We start from the raw sequence: 16,157 nt of genomic DNA on the forward strand, positions 1-16,157 counted from the left end.
ACATGGCAGTTCTGTAAATGATGCTGATAAAGCCATGCACTGTGATGGCACAGTAACAGGTATGTGTCAAAGGCACTGCAGAAAGTATAAGAAGCAGGGTCATGCAGGTGTAGCAAAGTGGGGAAGGAAAAGCACTGATGGGTGCTTTTCAGAAGTCACATAGCTGGTGGAGAGATAAGAGGATCCTCAGAGCTTCCCAACTGTCTTTTTTTGCCTTTGCAATTGTTCTGCACATTGCCCTCTCTGCCTGCTGGTGGACTTGACTCCATTAAGCTTAAGTTTTACTGAAGCCGTACCACAAGTGAATTTGGTTTGTTACTTGCAGCTGAGAATGGATAAAGGGTTGGGACTGAGCTAATGCTGACTCAGATGCAGGTAGGTCGGCACGTGCTTAGCAAACAGGAACGTGCTGGCTGTGTCCTGGTCAGGAGCTCTCCCAAGCCAGGGACCAGGGCAGGTCCCACTACTGATCCCACAGTTCCTCCCTGTGTTGAAAAGAGGGGCAGGAGCCATATCAAAAGGTTCCTGGTGCCCTTCCAGGGCAAGCAGCCCTCCACTGCTCATTAGGCTGAGACCACAGATTTGTCTGCAGTGTCCTGGTAGTCACCAGGAAGGGAAGCAACAGGTAACATGGCAGAGAAACCTCCTGCTCCATGAGGAATCTCCTGTGCCATTGCATAAAAGCCTCCATGCTTCTCTCCCATGCTCTCCAATATGGATCCTGGCCATGGGAAAGCTCCTGGGATGGCTGCACTTTCTGCAATGGAAGATGCTATGGGGAGTCCTCTGCTGCCTCCTGAAGGGGCCCCTGTATCACCTGCACTGAGGCCACTGCCCCAGGGGTGAGAGGAATCTTTGCCAGTATCAACAGCTCCATTGCTCATCCCATGTTCCTCTCACTGAGGGTCCTTTCTGCAGAAGGAGACTCTGTGTGGTCACAGTCCATGTATGTTCAGCTGAAAAACTCAACAGCAAAATGTTTTACCCTACCTTAAGAAGTTCAACAAGCAAAGATTTACAAATGTCTCTGGGTCTGGATACCCATATCCAGACAAAGGTTTTACAGCTGTCCTGCAAAAACCACCCTGTAGCGTATCACACACTCAAAGGGATCATGGTGCTTTGTGTGCTTTAAAATTTTCTGTGGTTTCCTGGGAGCCTGGCCACCCCTATATCTCAAAAATCTAGAATTAGAAGTCTATGCTTAAAATGGCAACAGTGCCATGAGGACTATGCTTTATTTACATGGAAAAAGAGCAGTTGAAAGAAAATACTAACTTTTAAGGAAGGTTTTTCAATATGCTGCATAAGAAATTATGTCTATTTTGAGCAAGAGCTTCCATGTGGCTTTAAGTACAGATATTTGCTCTGTGCAGTGATGTCTCCCTTGATACATGAAGTGCAGTGCTACATAAATCCTTCCAAGATGAGATTTAACATATCCTCGCCAGGGCAGGAAAAGACAGCTGGGTCCTGCAGCCAGCTCTGCTGCTGGAAGGACTTTAGCTGGGTCAGCTCTAAAAGTCCTGTTTCATCAGCTCATCTTGCATAGTGTCTGTCTGTGATGTGGCCCTGTGCAAGGTACGACTAAACAAGAATCTTCTTAAAAGCAGGTTAAAGGCACCAGCATTTAGCTTGCTCATGGCTTTTGCAGCATGGAAATACACAACACATGGAAATAGTCTCTTAGTGAACACAAAATGCTTGAAAGAGCCTTCTGAGAGACTTGGAAAAGCGTCAGTGGAGAGATGGCCAAGGTGAATAAAAGCTGCTCAAACCAGATGGGGTGCCCATTCCCTCTGGAGGGAGACATGCTGGAACTTAAATTCCTCTTCATTATCTGGGCAATTCCCCTAGCCAGGACAGGGTGCAGGTTTCCAGAGGCAGTGTTGATTCAGAGCTGGACCAAGGGGCCTCTCACTTTGGCCCCACAACCCTTAAACACAGCACTACTGTAGCTAAAGTTAGCATTTCCTGGCCCAAAATTCCCTGTGGGATATTGCTGGTGCTTGTTCATCATATTTCCCAAAAGCTGCACATTTTTAAGTCTCCAGTTTATTCCTGGACCACCCATTTTACGTGCATGAAGGCACTGAATTGTCCTCACAGCCAGACTTGCTTGAATACAATTCCTACCTTTTCACCCTTCCTCACTTTCCTTCCCAAAACACAATGCCCACAAAAATCTACTTGGACTTTCAGAAACCCAAACCACAACAGAGATATTGCTCACCATTAGCATGCCTAGAAACAAAGCAGAAATGTGCTAATGAAAACAGCAGAGATGCCTCTTGCTTAGGTAGCATTTTGGCTGACACATCCTTCACACCCCCCACAACTGCCCACTGAGGGGCCTGATGCTGCTTCTTATCCTATTCTTTATGTGCAAATGCTCAAAAACTTGAGAGTGAGAAGAGAGAGCTTTTCACTTTAAAAACCTGAAAATGCAAAGCTCTTTTTTTTTTTTAATTGCTGATGAAAATGTGGAGGTTATATTTACAAAAAACCCAAATTACCAACAAACTCTCAATCAACCGTGTGTACTGTAAGAGCTGCATGAACCATTTTTATCCCGAGTGGGCTGGGTGTTTGCAGTTTGTAAGATCCCTGTCATTTTGCAGACACAATTAACTTCATAGCTGGATTGTTTTGCTTAACACTCAAGATCTCAATAAAACCATTATAGCTAAAAGCTCTTTGTAAGATGATGGAAATAAAAAGTTTGAGTTGGCATCATCTGGAAACTGGGGGCAAATGATGACATCATGGAGCATTGCAGGCAAAGGCTCCTCTCTCCTGGGGTCCCATGGAAATTACCCTTCAGTATTAGGTACTAAGACCTGCAGTTCATCTGGAGTTTTATGAGATTTGAAGACTAAGAGTGAATTAATTCATTCGACCAAATGTACTGGTGGTCTCTGCAACCATCAAAAACAGGTGGCAGCATTTCCTGTCCATTGAGTGTTGCTTTCAGCAAGGCCCACAGTGCAAGGAAGCCAGGCTCTTGGATTATTCAGTGCTAAAGAGAGAAAGAAAGATGTCAGCTTTTCCAAAAATACCCCATGTGGTTTCATTGCGTTCAGTTGGCTGCTGTTGTAGCCCACCAGCAACCGCCCTCTTGCCAGATGGCTCCTGCTCATCCAGGACTGAAGTCGAGCTGTGACTCCTGTCATGAGGTTTTGGGGACATCAAATGCTGAGAGGTCTCAGTGGATACCTCTGCCCCTACCTGTCCTCAGGAAGAGGTCACAGGGGGAGTGGGGGATTGTCCCAGCCCTCTCCCACACCCTGGCAAATCTGCACCTTCTTCACTGCATGGAGCACCCCACACATTCCCCTCCAGAGGCAGCAGCAGAAGCAGAGGAAAGTCCTGTCCAAATGCATTTCCAAACAAGTACCCATGTACCATTCTCTTCCCCACAGCTGCGTGTTCTCATTCTAGTCTGATATAAACATTCACTGGGATCTTGCTTCAGCCAATTTTACTTCTCCACATAGCATTACCACAATTTCATCCCATGTACTCCTGTCAGGGTTTGCTCTTTTTCCTGGGAGCCCTTTAGAAAAATAAAATACAAAATATCTTATTTTTGGGAATGGTGACTGACAAGGGACAGCTCTGGGACACAAGTCTTAAATCTGTGTGCACCAAGAGGTGCTTTACCATGTGAACAATTTTACAGGTACAGGTGCTCCAACAGTATTTTCTAGTCTGTTGAATGTGCAGAGAAAACCTGCTTAAAAAATTAATAGGATTCATCCCATCTCCTTCTCTTCTCCACTGTTCTGAGTGTGGAATTTCTCCTGCCTGGCAGCCCTGTGCCAGGGACAGCAATTCAGGTCATCATCCTTGTCCATCCTCAAGGATGGGTCCCTAGCTGTCACCTCCAGCACAGTCTGGAGCTCTGTCTCTGGCTGGGCCAAGCCGGGGTAACCGTGCTCAGGAGCTGTCACAGCCCACTGCTGTGTTTTGAAGAGGAGAACACTTTCATTTTTCAAAGAAAGCAGAAGGAATTATGCAGACTTTGTCATGTTTAAATAATAGACTTTTGAACACTACTTAGAGGTAATTCAGTGTTGTCTGAAGAGAGAAGCAATTTACATTTTCTTTGTTTGGTGTTTGTTTGGAGCAGGAAAAAAACCCATGAAATATAAGTGACTGTATTACCACACCATGGCCTTTTATTTTTAATCACCTGCTTGAAGTCCAAAAAGCCCTTGTATTCTATTCCCACTCCTGCCTTTCATTTCCAGCTACTTGTTATCTTCAAAGAGAAGTGCTTCTGCATAGAGGGAGGAAAAAAAGATCACAAAAAAAAACCCCATATATTTATTTGAAAGCAATGTGGAGATTTTAAACATGTAACTAGATGTCTTGAAACAAAAGTTCAGCTTCAAGAGCCTCCAAGCAAGAAAACCACATTTTGTTCCTTACAAAGTCAAAAAAGAAAGTGTTAACTAAAATCTGTAATATTTTCAATTGTATTGCTTCAGGTTTAAGGGAGATTTATCATTAAGAGACTTGTTTGAGACCAGTTTGTGAAGACTATTTAAAAGGTTGGGATATTTTTAAACCACTGTTAATCTGGAAAAAGACCATACTACATTGAAAATTGAGCTTCCCAAAATAGCACACACACTGCTAACTCACCCTATACCTCATTGCTACTCTTGTACCACCCCCTCCCTCCCTCCCATTTTTAAGTGTGTGGCTTTCTGGGAGAGCTGTCCCAGCCCAAAGGCCCAAAGGGTGCCTGGGCTCCGCACGGGCACAGCCAGGGGCTGGGTGGTGCCTGGGCACAGCCAGTGCCTGTCTGTGTCAGGCTGTGACAAGCTCCAAAACAAACCACCACACAAAGGCAGGCTTGTCTGCTTGTCTACAGGCTGCCCTACGCCAGTCACTAAGAGTTTCCTATGCAGGGCTTATCCTTGGCAGCGCAGGGCAAGCATACAGGCTTTAGACCCAATAAAGAAATAACCCAAAAGCCAGGGGAAAAAAAAACGAGTAATAGTGGGGAGTTTTTTTTTTCCTATCATTAAAAAAGAAAAAAAGATGCCACAATGCTGCTGAATTTTAGTACGGTGTTTTCTTTCTTTTCATCTCCTTGATAAACATGTGGCTCCATAAATCTTGGCACTCAGCATTCCCCTCTGCAGTCCTTTGTAACCAAAGAGGAGACACATTTATACACCGGCCGAGGAGTGAGCTGTCTCCTTGCACTGAATTACCCCAGGACATACACTCAGTCGAAGGCCACTGAATAAACCACTGAAGCTGAATAAACCACTCCACTCACATTTGGCTGCCATCTCGAGATGAGCCAGGGAGGGCTGGTTGGGAAGGCAACACCTTTTCCCTGCACCAGCACAGCCAGAAAGAGGAAGGGAATTCTGCTCCAGTGAAGGGCAGCAGGCTGTAGACGGACATGACAGGATTCAGCAGGATGCTGCAGGATGCTGTGGAGTGCCATGGGATGCAGCAGAACCTGGTGGAGCACAAGATGTGCTTGTGCCACAGATGCTGCCATGGGCTCTCCAGGTGACTGGCGGAGACAGGATGTCACCCCTGCAGAGGCAGCTGCCATCATCCCTGTGTAAATTCCTGATGTGTGGATAAAAGCCCAGTGCAGGTGCAGAGGAGCTGGGCACGCAGACCTGTTTGAGCCAGCTCAGTGCACAGATGCCAGGTTCACTCTCTTGTACAAAAACCTGAGGGGTTTGCAGGCAGACTGAGATGAATGCGTTCATGTCCCAGGCATATTTCTTATCTCACTGGAAAGGGCAGTGCAACTTGACATCTCATTTTGGCACCCAGCAATGCTGTATCTTGTATTCACAGACCAGAGCAAATTTCCTCAAGGCCCATGTAAGAATTAGAGACTGAACTGATCATCTATCAAACCACCAGGATGGAGGCTCCCTGCTAGTTTCAGCCACTGGGCTGGGAGGAAAAACTGACTGATGACTCCCACTCAAACCATGAAATGAAACCCAGCAGGCACAGAGCAGCTCTCCTGACTCTCATGCCACCTCCCACCTCACGGCCAAAAAGTCCCAACCACTTTTCCAGACAGAAATTCGCCTTTGGGAAGCACCCAACAGCAACAACAGCAACCCCTTCTTGTTTGTTCCACATGTGCTTGCTCCAAGAAGATAACAAGCTTGATATCAAAGCTTCCACTGATTGTCAACTTGGGATGTGGCACAACTAAAAAAAGAAAAAAAGGCTGAACTAGACACATAGACTGACACTACCCTAAAAGTGAAGTTTTTATGCTCAGCATCCAGCCTCTGCATCTGTGGAGACACACACCCACACCCACACCCACACCAACACACACCCCACCCTGTGTTTACACCCCTGTTCACAATCGTCCATCTTTTTCCACCAACCTAAGCAGGAACATTGATTAAACAGTGAAGTTATAGTTAGCTGGGGAAAGCTTGATCTTTTTTCCCCTGTTACTCCACAAGCTACCTGTGGGACAGTCTAGAATTTTTTTCCACAATTCATAAAAATTTGTATGATTTTTAAATTATTAAACTACCAGCACTTTAATTTACTTTCTCTCTAATTGATTGATCTGGGCTTGTCTAGGAATGCCAGGCTTCTTTTTTATTTTATATTGGATTTTGCATGGTAAAGTTTTGTCAGTGGGGGACTACAGGAGTGGCTTCTGTGAGAAGGTGCCAGGGACTTCCCCTGTGTCCAATGAAGTCAGTGACATCCACTCCAATAAAGACCTGCTGCTGTGCAAGGCCGAGCCCATTTGTGACAGTGGGATAACAGATTCAAGAATGGACAAAAAAAATCCCTGCTCAGCAGCAGCTGAAACGCAGCACTGAGAATATGTGAGAGCAACAGCCCTGCAAGAAGCTGGGGCCAGTGAAGCAGGATGGGGAGGAGGTGTTCCAGGCTGTGGCAAAGACCATGGGAGGCAGCCGTGCCCCTGCAGCCAGGGAGGAGCTCAGGCCGGAGCAGGACACGCAGAGGAGGCTGTGATCCTGTGGGAAGCTCTCACTGGAGCAGGGCCCTGGCAGGACCTGTGATGTGGGTCCCCCACTGGGTCACAGGTCCTGCCAGCAAACTCAGCAAACTCAGTCCAGCTGCCCTGGGGTAACCTGCAGGACTGCAGGTCATGGAAGGGACCCACACTGGAGCAGTTTGTGTGGGAAGGACTTGTGCTGGAGAAGTTCATGGAAGACTGAGGTTGAGCCTGGAAAGAAGAAAGTGAGGGGAAGGTGTCTTAAAATTTGGGTTTGTTCCTCATTACCCTACTCTTATTTGGTTGATAATAAATTATAATAAATTTAACTGATTTCCTCAAGCTAAGTCTGTTTTGCTTGTGATGGTCACTGGTGAGTGATTTCTCCCTGCCCTTATCCTGACCCACAAATTATTTTTTATGTTTTTCTCCCCTTTGTCCAGCTGAGGAGGAGAGTGATAGAGCAGCTTTGGTGGGTACCTGGTATCCAGTCAGGATCAGCCCACCACATATTTATTCATCTATTCAGTAAAATACCATCAGGTTTTTCAACTGCTTGTTTCCCTAAAAAATATACAAAGAAAATAAATTAAGCACTTTTTCTTTACTTTGATTGCTGTAAGCTTCCTTTGATTTAGGAAGGTGCCAGCTGATTTCTGTGCATTTTTTGAATTATTATTTTCTAACTGAGGTACCTCTAGAGTTACTGGCCACAACAAACCCCTGAGGTAGATCCAGAACCCAGAACATGGAAATGCATGACTACAAAGCATCCCACCCCGAATACAGCTTTTAAGCCTAGTCACTCCCTTGTTTTTCCACTTTTTATTTTTTGGGGGGCATGTATTCATACTCAATTATTGAAGGAAAACTTCTACCTGAGGAGTGGATCCTTCCTCATACTCTTAAAAAATGAGGACCCTGTTTTATTCCCTCCTCTCACTGCAGGAAGCTGTAGTCTGAGCCTTGCTCCATGAGAAAATTCCCATCCTTCTGGGCAGCACTCTGCATATAACAAAGTCTAGGATCATTTTTGCATTCCCTCACCAGAGCTGCCATTACTCTTATGAACCTGTTATCCTCCTAGGCAATGTCACTGTTAGGGATACCATGGCAACATAAAAGAAGCCCAGCAGGGACTGATTCAGAGTAGATTAAAGAGGGATTTTGCTATCAGAAATTTTGACCAGAAGGGTTTTTCAAAGTGTGATCACTTGTGGCAGTCGGATCATCTGACAAAAGATAAAGGATTTAGGGGGATTGAGCTGAAGCACTGCCCCTCCTTATGTCCAGGTTTGTCTATTTCCTTCAACTACTGACTGAAAAGGACTGAAAAGGATCCTTTGTGCCAATAAAAATCCCTTTATTAGCTGTTGTGCTTACTTGAAGTTCTGAAAATGCTGCTTGGAGTATTTAGATCACAGCTACATCATGCAGCTGGGGAAGTCTGTGGGAAACACTGCATTTTACAGCTTTTTTTTTTTTTTTTTTTTTTTTTTTTTTTTTTTTTAAGGAATGGCTGTGACAGTACAGCCAAGAATTCTGCTTGCTAGGAAGGTGAGATGTGCCCAGACCAGGGCTGTGGGAGTGAGGCTGCAAAGCCACCATGGGCATAACAGCAAAGGAGCTTCACAGCACTAGAAGGGAATGATCAGTGTCTGAGGCCACCCTGGGCAGATGCAGATTACAGGATGCCAAGGCTCCCACATCCAGACTGAAAAGTCTCTTTCCTTTCCTCCCCTTCTCATGAAGTGCCTCAAAAACAAACAAACAAACAAACAAACAAAACAAAACAAAACAAACCTACATGATCTGAGTATCAGGGCTGCTGAAAGGGCAGGGGATGCACCAGGCTGTGGTGTGGAAAAGCATGACCTGTATGAGGAAACCTGGGAGGGTGTCTGCTCCAAACCCGAGGGGAAGTTCTGCAAGAATTGATCTGCAAGAACAAGTTCTGCAGTGACCAGCAAGAACTACTTGTCTTGGAGGAAGCTATGGCCAGTGGTGAGAAACTTGCTGGATCTCTGGGCTTCACCCAGGTTGCTCCTGCCCTGGAGATTTGGGCTGTGTCTTGGCAGAGTCAGCTGCTGAGGAGACCAACAGTGGCATAAGAATTTTTCTGTGTAATACTTGCCCAGAAACTGAATGCAGTATTTTCCCTTTTCACCCTCCCTAAACCCCATGTCCTCCCAATCTCTCCTTTAGAAAATATCTCCAACAGGGCTTTAATGTATTTTCTTTCCTGGGAATCACTTTCTTCTTGCTGGCAAAAGGTGGGAAAACAGAGCTGCTCTTACTCAGTAAGAGATTTTTAAACCCCAAAACACCACCGTGGGGATGTTTCAGCAGCTGTGTCGGAACACAGGGCTAATGTGCTCCCCAGAGCCCTCTGAGAATGTCACTATTTCAGCTCAGTCCATGAGAGTGTGCAGGACGAGGCCAGAAGCCAAACACCAAAGAGAAATCCTGCAGCTTAACCAAGAAACAAAACTCTGCTTTCTGTGGAACAGCACCTCACTGCCCCAAAATGAACAGGAATTCATGGCAGGAATTGTCTTGGGTTTCTCTTATCATAGTACAGACAGGCCTATAGAGCCATTTATTCTTGAGGTTAGCAACAGAAGCAATCCTGCACTTTAATCTGTGCTAAAAAAGCAGATTTTTTTTTCTGAGTTTCACCAGTTTCTGGTTGAAGTTTTGGACTGAGCCCATCACTGAGATGTGAGGAGGCAGAGCTGAACCTGTACTGCTGCTATCAGTGGTAGCACACAGCATCTGCCCCGAGGTGACTGCCCTACCCTGAAGTGGCTGGAGTGCTTGTGCAGTGCCAAACCACACAAGCCCTGTGTTATTTACATTAACCAGCAGCACAATCTCCACTCCTGCATGCAGTGCTAGGCAGAGATTTGCTCCACACCTTCAGGTTTCTTTCCTGCTTGTCCAAAATGCATCCATCCTGTGTTGTATTTCCTGGAGCAGAACTTGCTTTTTTTTCTCAACCCTGCTCAAAAAGCTGCTAAGGGGAGGACAGTAGAAAACCTCTGTATTCCCTTTTTCCCTTTTAGCATTAAGTAGAACGCAAACAAGAAAACAGATTAAATAACATGCCTTTCAGGGCATATGTTGCATAATACTATAGAGAGCACAAGCTTTTAAAGCAAATCTCTCCACTAAAATTAAAACAAACTGCTCTAAATAGCATTTTCTAGGCTCAGCGGGGGCAGGGGGATGCCGATTTCCATGCTACTCTTCTACAGCTTGTTAGCAGGCATTGAGAAACATATGCACTTTCCTTAAAAATGCAGTTAGGCAGTTATTATCCAGCCTTCAAATTATTTGGCAACCTGTGCACTTGCATCACCATGGCAAGGATATTCTGCACCCTCTTGCGTGCAGGTGTACAGAAAAGAAAAATATCAGAGTTTTAATTTTTTTTTTTTTTTTTTTTTTTTTTCCCAGCTCTCAGCACCTGGCCCTTGGCCCAAGGTACAGATGGGGAGGTTGGTGCAGAAGCTGCATGTCTGTGGTGCATGTAGTTATTTGTCAGTGGGGCTTGTTTTCATCCCTGCAGGGGCAATAATATAAAAAGCTGCATCAAGGCTGAGATGAGATAAGAAACTGCAGAGGGTCTGGAGTCTTACTGAGGCAGATGGGACATTAACAGTTGGAAATGACATGGGGTTTTTCCAAGATCCACATGTTCCAACTAGATTTTTGCAAACCGTGCACATCTTTCAGAAGAACACTTCCCCCCCCCCCCCCCCAAAAAAAAAAAAATATTAGGGCCTTATAAGTTTACAGTGTTAAAGCAATTCAATTCTTTAATTTGAAACGTTTATGGTAACAGAAATCCAACTATAAGTATCCCGAGGAGATAAGAAAATCATAATTAATTAATGTTATTTTCAAAAAACAACATGAATTTAAGGCTCAATAACATCTTTATAACCCTGTGTCTTGTAACTTAGCAGGACATGAAGCAAATGCTATGCCTATCTTCCTTTGCCTTCTATCCCTTGTCCAGAAAACACCAAAGAAAAGCTGAAGGACTTTCAGAGGTAGCCCAGTACCCTTAGCATCAGCATTTCTCTAACTTCTCCCTCAGTTTGAGAGCAAATAAAGCCCAATCCTAGACAGAGTAATTTTCATTTCAGTCGTCTTCTAGCAGAGACCCCATGTGATTTCAAAGAGCAATAGTGATCCATATATATTTTGATAACAAAAGTAGGCACTATGTTTGCCCAACTAAAGCACTTTCGAAACCTCACTGCTATAAATTGTATTTTGACTGCATGGAGAGACACAGGTTTTCCACATTTAACTACTGAATTTTAACCCAGGGGAAAATTTTATTCTATATCAATCCTTTAATACTTTTATCTAAATTTTAACTCAGCATGGAGCATAATCATAGCAACCATCTAGTTACTTGGTGGAGCTGGTAAACTGGAAGAAACACACAAAAGGAAGGAGAAGAAAGGAGATGAGCCTAGAGAGGAACAGAAGTTGCCAGCTGCATTCTGAATCTACAAACTTTCACTGGTAAAGGGTAAAAAGCAGAGTACTGGATTTCAGGTACAAAAATATGACTGAGAGATTTGATTCTTGATCTTTGAGACTGCAAGTCCTGGAAAGATGTAAAGATGATTGCCTTTAGCAATGAGCAGCAGAAAGCTTTCAAGTAAAAGTATAGCAGGAATTCCTTTTGGTACCTATTTGGTTTATAGGCATAATTCATAGGCTTTTTACATGGATAAAATAAAAATACTTGCTCTAAAAATAATTTAAACTGGACCTGAATATCATCTGGTGCTCTGGGGACCATCCAGACTTCCCCAACCTGCCTTGTTGCAGACCAAGCTCAATTAAATAGATTTTCATTCACTTAATTATCTTTAAGGTGGAGAAGGCAGCCCTCTGTCGAGGGGATGAGTGCTGTAGGTCAGCACAGTGGTTCTCAGCCCTAAGTTCCCTGAAGGGCTGCAAATGTCCTGCCTCCAAGACACTGCTGGCTGGACCTCCTGGCTGAGCAACCAAGAACACCCAAAGTAAGCACTACATAGGACCAAGGTTTCTTATTTGAAATGCACCCATCCCAGTCCCAAAGCTCTTCATCCTTCTTAAAAGGACCTAAATGATGAGTATTACTCCCCACTGTCAGATCAGAGGCTTTACTGGAGAGGGCTTCCTTGTTAGAGAAACAAGATTGTCACAGGCTTTGTGCCAAGGCTGGAGGACATCCCTTGGGCTGACTTGTGAAATGCTTTCAGGATCTGCCTCAGAGGGGTATCAAGAGTGCTTGAAGGGATCTCAAGGAAAATGCTGCACCCCCAGGAGACCACCACAGCAAAAGTTTGGCTCCCACCTACTCTTGGATGTGCAAATTGCTCCATGCAACTATTTCCAGCAGAGCTGTGGCTTGCTGTTGTCAGGCAGTGTAGGCACTGGAAAGAGGTACCTGCTTCTCTATTTGTTGTAGAGGAAATCTCCATGGTTCCTGTAGAATGATAAAGTGAACCTTAAAGGACAAACTGTATTTCTGAGGATTTTTCTGTTAATTTAAAAAGTTAGTTATGTGAGGGCCAGCAGCCCAGAGCAATCTGGTTGTGCTTGGGAACTTCAGGGGTGAGCATGTCCATCCTGGGGTGTCTGAACTTCTGTGAAAGCTTGGGAAAAGGCCACTCAGAAATGCCTGGTTTTTTGAGATAGTTGCATGTTCCCCAGTGTGGTGGCTGCCATACCCTGCAAGGGTGTTTTGAGGCAAGGGCAACTCCAGGGAAGGTGCAAGGGAGCACCCACCAGGCAGGCAGGTGGGTGTCCTCTCTCTTAGGGACTGATGGCTCCCACTGCTCATTTATGTGGTCTGTGCCTACAGGTGTAAGGGCTTGAGCTGCAGCAACCTGCAGGGACATGTTTAAGCTTCCTTGAACACAATAACTTTTGTCCTGCCGCTGCATTTGCCAAGGCATGATATCCTGCTGCTCTTTTTGATGTTGCTGCTGTGATCAGACCTAGGCTATCCATCCATCCAGACTGCCAGGCACCCCATTTGCTGGTATTAATACAGGTTTTCCCAAGTACTGAAGAAGGTTATTACTATATAATGCACTCAAGCCTAATCAAAGGAACCTGGTAAAGCTGAAGAAGGATTGATGGAGCTTCCCCAGGGGAAAGTCACCTGCTTGGACCTGGCCTTACAAGCAAGGAGTGATATTTATTCACTCTATTACAAGACAAGAATAAGTTGTCTGGAGCAGATCCAAGATGACATGCTTTGCTACTAAAGAAAATGCATCAAATCAAACTCTGCACATGCCTCCGCTCCCAGCCATTAGTGGGAATTAGTGTTTCTCATGCAACTTCCTCCTGTCATTTTGTCTTCAGACACTGACACTGGGCTGGTGAGCTGATCCTGCTAGCTGGCCTGAAGGTTGCATCCCCTGGCTTGTTTTACACTGTGGGAGTGCTCTGCTGTACATGTGGGAAGTGGGGACCACTTCCTGATGGCAGAGGGAACTAACCAAAGCACACAGGTAGGAATTGCACTGCAGCACCTGCTCTCTGCCTTCCCAAAGAAATGCAACCATTCCCCTCTCCAAATGTCCCATGTTGCATCCAGATGAGCAGTCCCAGAGGTGAGTCCCACTTATTGGAGGAAAGCAGGCAGTGTGGTTTTTGTAACTTGCACCTCTAGTTCTGTTACAGGAGAGAAAAGTGCTTTCATTGCCTGGTTCTCAGTAGTCTGGCACCTGGATTTCCTGCCCGTTGTTTTCAACAAGAACATTTTTTCAGTGTGCTGGGTCTCACCTGCCTCAAAGCATAAATACAGTTAAAGTGTGTTTCACAAAATATGCTTTCCCTACTGCTCAGGAAAAATAGGAAGGGGATAGTTTTATCCTGGCATGTAATAAAATGTCAGTATTTTTCTTCAAAAATTGCAAGTCAAGCTTGTTTGCCAGTCAACCCTCCTTTCTGAAAATCAAAAGCCTTCCTCTTTTATAAGAAATTCAAGACCACAAAACCCTGGTATATTTTAAGCAGAAAATAGTATTTCCCATAAGGACTGGAAAGCTAATCACAAGGCATACCTCCCTTTTTCTTCTGTGGTATTCATAGACCTATGTACAAGATACATTTTAGGAGCAGGTAACCAGAAAACTACACTGCATAACTCACATTTGTGAACATGTCTGTGACAAGAGATAGACTGGATTCGTAATTTCCCCCTGAGCTTTTCTGAGCTTCAGAAGGCTTGAGCCCATGTAAGACTGTCTGAGGCAAGAATCCTGCTGCTGCTTTGTATGGCCAAGTCAGAGCCTTTGATATATGATTTAATTTCAAACCCAGGAATAAACTGGGGTGGGGGGGGGGAGGAGGGTGTCCATTTCACACATTTATTTCTCTATATTTTTTCAGTGTTTGTGGAAATAGATAGATATCATCCAGCTCTGTGAATATCTGAGATATGACCCAGCACAGAAAGGACATCATCCCATTAGAGTGACTCCACAGAAGGGCTACCTTGTTGATTGGAACATCCTTCTCAAGTTGATGGAGCTCCCCTCCTACAGGGAAAGGCTGAGACATTTGGAATTGTTCAGCATGGAAAAGAGAAGACTGAGGTCTTCCAGCAAATGAAAGGAACCTACAAGAAAGACAGCGAGGAACATTTTATAAGAGTGATGGTACCAGGCTTCAAACTGAAGTGGAGTAGGATTAGATCAGATATTATGAAGAAGTTCTTTACTATAAGAGTGGTGAGGCACTGGAACAGGTTGCCCACAGAAGCTGTGGATGCCCCATCCCTGGAAGTGTTCAAGACCAGGCTGGATGGAGCCCTAAGCAACCTGGCCTAGTGGAGGGTGTCCCTGCCCATGGAACAAGGGTTGGAATGAGATGAACTCTAAATTCATTCTGAGATTCCATGCCATAGTACAGGTACAGGTATACATATAGATAAACTTCTTTTTATAGTAAGATACACTTTTCCTCTTAGGAGATAGATAAATGTATCCAGGGATGCCTGGCTATACCATCCTCCAGAAAAAAATGCATACATATTCACACATACACGTTGTCTATGTGTAATATTATAGGAAGATTAGTTTCAAGCTTCCTCTGTTTCATAAGTGCCTCAGCAGAACTGCATAAACAAGCACAATACAAGGATATAAAGGGTGTGGGAGTAATTTTTTTATAACAGACAGTAACAAGTAGCTGATAACAGCAAAAAATAAGTGATTGCCTGAGAAACTGGAAGTCTCTATAGCTGAATGGTGCATTTTCTCCTTTTTGACCTCAAGAGCATTCAGGAGTAAAAGGTGATTGTCTGCTTTGCTGTCTCATTCAAATCTGGTGCTGCAGCTGAATTTGAGCACTGAACGTGTGCTCAAGGATGCATTTCTCTCCCATTTCTGCTCTTGTTTGTAGACAGTCAGAGAGTATTAAATATTACCAAAAGAGGATGCCAAAATTAAATTCTCACGGAAGGCATTTTCCAAAGATTATTCATCAATGATAATAATCTCATCTAGTAATATTCAGGGCGGCAGGGGCGGGGGTGGGGGGTGGAAATCAGAAGTGTTTCAGCTGGTACCTGAGTTCCATGAATGCTCAAATTAAGGAAGCTTAGAAGTGAAGGGTATGTTATCAATAGTAATCATGTTAATATATGTGATTGCTGATGGATGTGGCTGATGGCCTTGCAAATATTGAGTGCAATTCCCTTCTTTTCCTTTTTTTTTTTTCATATATATATATATATATATATATATATACTGTTTGGCACAGCTATCACTCTCATTTTTCTGAACAGGTTTCAGGGCAATGTGGTCTCTGTGACATTGACATGGTGTAATAAGGCCAGTGTAGCTTCAACAGACCACGTTGTCTCTCAGTAAAGCACCTCCCACAGCACACCTTGCTGTGCTTCTTAGCAATGACTGATCCACTCCAAGAGAGCTGCCCACCAGATGATATCTGTTACAAATGCTAATACAGCCCATGCTAAGCCAGTTACAGGATCTGGGTCTGTTCTCCCACTTCACAATGTCACAAAAACATAGGTAACAAATGTTCAGGGGATGAGAAAGTGCCCCTTTGCCTTTGTGAAGGGGCAGTGCAAACAGCAGCATCTGGATAACTAGGAACAAAAAGCAAGGTCAGCTCCACA

Source organism: Lonchura striata, chromosome 2 (assembly GCF_046129695.1).
Source record: "Lonchura striata isolate bLonStr1 chromosome 2, bLonStr1.mat, whole genome shotgun sequence".
In the NCBI taxonomy this organism is placed as follows: domain Eukaryota; kingdom Metazoa; phylum Chordata; class Aves; order Passeriformes; family Estrildidae; genus Lonchura; species Lonchura striata.